Genomic DNA, 7,592 nt, shown 5'->3' on the forward strand with positions numbered 1-7,592 from the left:
TTAGCCAACACAAAAGAGATGCCAGATTTTTATACCTAGAGTCTTTTTTGTATTGTTTTGTTTTTGTATTTTTGTCTTACTAGACTTTTGTTAGTTTTAAGATTTTTCACAGGGTGGGGTTGTAAGCAAATGCCCATGCATTTAGGTGAGTACACAGCTAGGTAAGAAGCTCAAAAAATACTTCAAAGGGGAAAATCATGATTAAATTATACTGTGTGAGGGGATTTTTAAAGTTAAAAAATGAATTAAATTGATTATTCCTTTAAACCTTGACATATGTGAGGTACATTAATCACCCTGTCCTTTAAGTCTGTATGCCATGACGCTGGTACATTGCTCATAATCTGCCATTCATCTCTGGTGGCCATAAAAACACAAGAATTTCTAGAGTCATGTATCTTACACTTGGCAGTCACTAAGGTTTGGACTTCATAGATGAGAAGAAGAAGAAGAAAATATTTTATGTTTTCTATTCAGTTATTATTAATCACATTCAATTTCACAGGACAAAGAAGACCAAAGAGGCCACTGACATGAAATGGATAAATGTTCAAAGTGATTTTGGCTCTGCAAAAACTGAGTAAGGAAAACTAGTGTAGGATCTTTGAGACTGGATAAAGACCTGAGAGGGAGTAAAAGGCACAGATCCGCAAGAATCTGGGGAGCTCTCCAGGCAAAGCTGGTGAGCAATCAGCATTTCCTGAGCTAGGCCCCTACAGGAGCATGGAGATAGTGCAAGTGGGCTTGATTCTTGCAAAATTCACCAGGAAAAGTGGCTGCATGACTAGAACTAATTCCAGAAATGTGGGAATAGAAAAGCAGGTGGGTTGTCACCAGAGCAAGGCCAGAGAGTAGTGGCATGGTGCTGGCATGAGAAGTTCTGGGAAGAATCACCACACAAATCAGTGCATGAACTGTGCTCCCAGAGCTAGAACTTAAGAGTATGGAGATGGAACAGAAAGGCTTGATTCTGGAGGCAAGACCGTGGAAAGCTGTTACTGAATCTGGTCTATCCAAGCTAGGATTGGACATAGGGGATGGTGCTGACAGACCAAGCTCAGGAGAGCTATCAAACAAAGACAAAGTGAGATCTCTATTTCAAAGCTAGAGTAATAAGTACAGGGATGTTACAGATGATCTTGGTTTGGTGACAGCTCATGAATAAAACCTGGTGCAGTAGCTGAATGACCAGAGGTAGGCCTGGCCATGCCTTTTCTGCTCATGCAGCTTCTGTACTCACTTTTCCTAGTTACCATAGGTACACCTTGGAATGTGTCAATAATGCTGGAAGACCAGGTTCTGGGGAATTGGCCAGAAAAAAGGGAGATAGGTGATTTGACTATTCAGAGATAGGCCAGGGATTGTGTATACAGCAGTGAGCAGTCCTATTCCTGGGGGTACAAATCAGGGAAATCCAGTGTTGGGAATGCACAAATAAAATAATGTCTGTGAGTATGATGATAATATTGATAAGTGATGTTCTAAATGTCAACAGGGGCAGCACTTGTAGAGAAGGTCCTGTGAATCTCACTAGACACAGACTATGAGTAATCACCTCATTAAGAGCTAGGACTGAGTGTGTTTACAGATGGAGTATTCAGACTGAGTGCTGTGGGGAGCTTGTTAGGAAAAGCTGGGGTCTGATCAGCATGAATCAAGCTCAGCTTGAGAGTGCAAGGATGGCAGAGATGAGCTAGGTTCTTTGATGCTCACAAGGCAAAGCTGCTTAAGATATGGGTACCTAGAGCTAGACAACAGGTCTGGAGAGCTACTTAGACATTGGAGATGATTGGGTGTGCTTGGTTGTGGAGAACTCACCAGGGAAATATGTTGCAGAAGTTGCGGGTCTAGAACTATCCCTGAGAGTATGGGGAAGGTATTGGCACACAAGAATTGGGAGAGTTCACCAGACAAACCAGTATTACATCTGTGCAACCAATGCTAGGACATAATGTGTAGCAATGCCATGGGTGAGTTTGGTTTGGGGAGAACTCACCAGTTATAGCTGGTGTCCAGTCTAAAGTTATGTCAACTTGACACAAGATAAAGACATCTGAAAGGAGGTAACCTCAATTTAGAAAATGCCTCTATAAGGTCTAGATGTAGGACATTTTCTAAATTAGTGATTGATGATTGAGGGCCTAGCCCATTGTGAATGTTGCTGCAACTGGGATTGTGGTCCTAGCTTCTATAAGAAAACAAGCTGAGCAAGCCTGAATGAGTAAACAGTATGCAGCATTCCTCATCATCAGTGCCCACACTGATTCCTACCATTTGATTTCCTGTCCTGGATCCTTCACTGATAGATTGCAATGTGGAAATGTATGGCAAATAAACCCTTTCATCCCCAACTTGCATTTTGATTATGACATTATGTCATGGTAATAGAAACCCAGAAGTTGTCCAGTTGGTACAGGATAGTACTGCTGTGACAGACTTAAACATGTTGTTTCGAGGAGGATTTTATGAGGACTTTGGAACTTTGGGCTAGAAAATCCATTCAGTGTTGAGAGCTCAGTGAGCTGTTTTGCAGGAACTTAAATCTAAGAATGTTGAGAGCAATGAAGATGAAGGAGGCTTGGATTCTGGAGTTTCAGTGGAAAGCAAAGACTATTTGACTTTTTGTGTGCATAATGTGTGGTTCTGGTTAGCTGGGGCTGAAAAATCAGGTATGACTAATAAGACACCAGAACCAGTGAATTGAAACCTTTGCCTTGCTGGGATAATGGATGCAGGTCAGATGGGGCTGACCAATGAGCTGTGAATAATAAGAGACAAGCATCATTGAGGTAAAATATTCTGAGAAGTGTTTCCTGAGAGTCGGCACACAGAAGCTATGTTAGAGAGGTGGCCAAGTTGTACCTTGCACTGACAGCTGATCTGAGTAATATTTAAGAGTTTTACAGGGGGTACTGGTTTTGAATGCATGAAGAGATCATGGAGAGAAGCTGAGGATTGGCATTGAGAGAGGCCAGGTGAGACCATTGGTGAAGGTTGAGCTAGAGTAGCAGTGGAAGGCCAAAGATTGAAGGTGTCATGCAGAGGAGGTGAGACTTGTCACCATGAGAAGTTATTGATGAAAGTGCAGCTCATTTGGAGCAGAAGACCCCATCATTGTGGAGATGCCAGTACCATGGGATGGCCACCAAGACAGCAGAAGGTATGGAGTGGACCTGTGCTGAACCTAGAAGACAATCCCTGTGTGCTGCAGAGGGCAGAGCTAGAGAAGTGACCCAAGCCATTCAGAGTAGCCCAGAATATTAGAAATGAATACCAGATAACTGAACACTGAGTTTTAGGTATACATTTGGAGTGCAGTTTTGATTTGATCTAATTGTGACATACCCTGGTTCTTTCCTTTTTAAGTATGAAAATATTTAACTCAATTTTTATTTTACTGGAGCCCACAGCTGAAAGACTTAAGTTTTAAGGAGATTTTAGGTTTTAAAAGAAAGTTTAGATTTGTAAAGAGACTATATTTTAAAGTCTTTGAATATGGAAAGACTGTGGGGGGACTTTTAAATTTTGTAAAAAATTTTATTAATTAAATTTATTTATTTACTTTACAACCTGACCAAAGTTTCCCCTCCCTCCTCTCCTTCTAATTCTCCCCACCCTCTGGCAATTCACTCCTCCTATCTTTCTGTTCAGAAAGAATAAGACTTCTAATGGATATCAACAAAGCATGACATGTCAAGTTGCAGTAGGACTAAGCTCCTCCCCTTGTACTGAGGTTGGGCAAGGCAACCCAGTATGAGGGAATAGGGTCCCAAAAGCCAGCAAAAGAGTTAGAGACAGCTCCTGCTCCCACTGTTAGGAGTCCCACAAGGAGACCTAGCTAGATAATATATATATATATATATATATATATATATATATATATATATATATATATATATATGGAGAGAGAGAGAGAGAGGTCCTAGGTCAGTCCCATGCAGGCTACCCTGTTGTTGGTTCAGACTATATGAGCTCCTATGAGCCTATGTTAGTTGTTTCTGTGGGGTTCCTAGTGATGTCCTTGATCCCTCTGGTTTGTATAATCCTTCCTCTCTCTATTCATCAGGTTTCCCTTAGCCTGCCCTAATGTTTAGCTGTGTGTCTCTGCATCTGTTTCCATCAGTTACTGGATGAAAGATCTCTGATGAAAATTGGGGTAGTCACAAATCTAGTCACAGGAGCTGGCCAGTGATATCCACTATCACTAGGAGTCTTAGCTGGGGTCATCCTTCTAGATTCGGGGGAGTTTCTGTTGCACCAGGTTCCTACCTGATCCTGAAATGTCCCATCTTTCTGATCATCTCTTTCAGTACTGTCCATCTCCATCCACCCCACAAACCCATCTCTCATGTTCCCATCTCCATCCACTCCAGTCCACCCAAGAGATATCTTCTAATTCTCATTCCATGAGAGATCCAAGTGTCCCCCCCTTGTGTACTCTTTGTTACCGAGACTTTATGGGTCTATATATTGTAGCCTGGTTATCCATTATTTTATAGCTAATGTCAATTTATGTTTGTCTTTCTGGGTCTGGGTTACCTCACTCAGGATGATTTTTTTTTCTACTTCCATCCATTTGTCTTCAAATTTCATGATGTCTTTTTTTTTTAACAACTGACTAATACTCCATTGTATAAAAGTACCACATTTCTTATCCTTTTTTTTTTTTGGTTGAGGGACATCTATTTTGTTTCCAGGTTCTGAGTACTACAGATTAAGCTGCTATGAACATAAGCAAGTGTCTTTGTGGTATGATTGAGTATCCTTTGGGTATACACCCCGGAGTGGTACAGCTGGATCTTGAGGTAGATAGATTCCCAATTTTCTGAGAAACAGCCATATTGATTTTTGAAGTGGCTGTACAAGTTTGCATTCCCACCAACAGTGGAGGAGTGTTCCCTTTGCTTCCCATCCTCTCCAACATAAGCTGTTATCAGTGTTTGATCTTGGCCATTCTGACAGGTGTAAGATGGAATCTCAGAGTCATTTTGATTTGCATTTCCATGAAGACTAAGCATTTTGAACATTTCTTTTAGTGTTTCTCTGCCATTTGAGATTTAACTGGTGAGAATTACCTGTTTAGACCTGCCTGCATTTTAATGGGATTATTTGGTTTTAATGTCTAGTTTCTTGAGTTCTTTATATATTTTTGAAATCAGTATTCTGTCAAATGTGGGGTTGGTTAAGACCATTTCTCATTTTGTAGACTGGTGTTTTGTCCGATTGACAGTGTCCTTTGCATTTAAAAAGCTTTTCAGTTTCATGAGGTCCCACTTATTAATTGTTGATTTTAGTGTCTGTGCTAGTCAGAAGGTTGTCTTTTATGCCAATGTGGTCAAGGCTGTTTCTCACATTCTCTTTTATCAGGTTCAGTGTAATTTAATTCATGTTGCTGTCTTTGATCTGCTTGGACTTGAGTTTTGTGCAAGGTGATAGATATGGATCAGTCTTCATTCTTCTTAATGGGGACATTCAGTTATGCCAGCACCATCTGTTAAAGATGATTTCTGTAGATGGAAGTTTTCCTGTGTCCTGCCCAGTCTCGCAGCTGTTCTGTCCCAAGTAAACATACAGAGGCTTATATTAATTATAAACTGTATGGCCTATGGCTAAGAATTCTTTTTGGCTAGTTCTTATAACTTAACTCAACCAATTTCTATTAAACTATATATTGCCATGTAGCCATGGCATTACTGGTCTGCTGGCATTTTGTTGCTCCTTGGACTGGTGTCTCCTTCAACTTTACCCTTCTTCTCTCTGTATCTCTGCTTAGATTTCTTGCCTGTCTGTAAGCTTTCTTTCAATAGGCCAAAATAGCTTGATTTATTATCCACTGGGAACCACACATATTCGTAGCATACAAAAAGATATCCCACAGCAGGTTTCTTGTTTCTATTGCATAATTTTGTCAAATGCCTTTTCTGCATCTAGTGAGATGATCATGTGGTTTTTTTCTTTGAGTTTGTTTATATGGTGTATTACATTGATGGACTTTCGTATGTTGAACCACCCTTGCATCCCTGGAATGAAGCCTACTTGATCATGGTGGATAATCGTTTTGATGTGTTCTTGGAGTCTGTTTGCCAGTATTTTATTAAGTATTTTTGCATCAATGTTCATGAGGGAGTTCAGTCTGTAGTTCTCTTTCTTTGTTGTATCCTTGTTTGGTTTAGGAATCAAGGTAATTGTAGCCTCATAGAAGGAGTTTGGTAATGTTCCTTCTGTTTCTATTGTGTGGAACAGTTTAGAGAGTATTGGTATTAACTCTTCTTTGAAGATCTGGTGGAATTCTGCACTGAAACCATGTGGTCTGGGCTCTTTTTGGTTGAGAGACTTTTAATGACTGTTTTTATTTCCTTAGGGGTTATTGTACTATTTAAATAGTTTATCTGGTCTTGATTTAACTTAGGTATGTGGTACCTATCCAGAAAGTTATCCATTTCTTTTAGGTTTTCCAGTTTTGTGGAATAAATGTTTTTGAAGTATGACCTGATGATTTTCTGGATTTTCTCAATGTCTCTTGTTATGTCCCTCTTTTCATTTCTGATTTTGTTGATTTGGATGCTCTCTCTCTCTCTCTCTCTCTCTCTCTCTCTCTCTCTCTCTCTCTCTCTCTCTCTCTGTCTTTGGATAGTTTGGATAAGGGCTTGTCTATCTTGTTTATTTTCTCAAAGATCCAACTCTTTGTTTCATTAATTTTTTGTATTGTTCCCTTTGTTTCTATTTTATTGATTTCAGCTCTCACTTTGATAATTTCCTGGCATCTGTTTTTCCTGGGAGACTTTGCTTCTTCTTGTTCTAGAGCTTTCAGGTGTGCTGTTAAGTCACTATTGTGAGATTTCTCCAACTTCTTTATGTGGGCATTTAGTGCTATAAATTTCCCTCTTAGCACTGCTTTCATAGTGTCCCATAGGTTTGGGTATGTGGTGTCTTCATTTTCGTTGATCTCTAGGAAGTCTTTCATTTCTTTGTTTCTTGCTTAACCCATTGGTGTTTCAGTTGAGTATGATTCAGTTTCCGTGAGATTGTAGGTTTTCTGTAGTTTTTGTTGTTGTTGAAATCCAACTTTAGACAATGGTGGTTTGATAGAACACAGGAGGTTATTCCAATTGTTTTGTATCTGTTTAGATTTGTTTTGTGGCCAAGTATGTGGTCGATTTTAGAGAAGGTTCCATGGGGTGCTGAGAAGAAGGTATATTCTTTTTTGTTAGGATGGAATGTTCTATAGATATCGATTAAGTCCATTTGAGTCATGACATCAATTAAGTCCTTTATTTCTCTGTTAAGTTTTGATTTGGGAGATCTGTCCAGTGGTGAAAGTGGGGAGTTGAGGTTTCCCACTATTAATGTGTGGGGTTTTATATGTGATTTAAGCTTTAGTAATGTTTCTTTTACATATGTGGGTGCCCTTGTGTTTGGGGCATAAATGTTCAGAATTGAGACTTCATCTTCGTAGATCTTTCCTGTGATGAGTATGTAATGCCCTTCTTGATCTCTTTTGATTGATTTTAGTTTGAAGTCTATTTTGCTGGATATCAGGATGGCTACACCTGCTTGTTTCTTAAGACCGTTTGATTGGAAAGTCTTTTCCC

The sequence above is a fragment of the Peromyscus eremicus genome, chromosome X, assembly GCF_949786415.1.
Source record: "Peromyscus eremicus chromosome X, PerEre_H2_v1, whole genome shotgun sequence".
NCBI lineage: Eukaryota > Metazoa > Chordata > Mammalia > Rodentia > Cricetidae > Peromyscus > Peromyscus eremicus.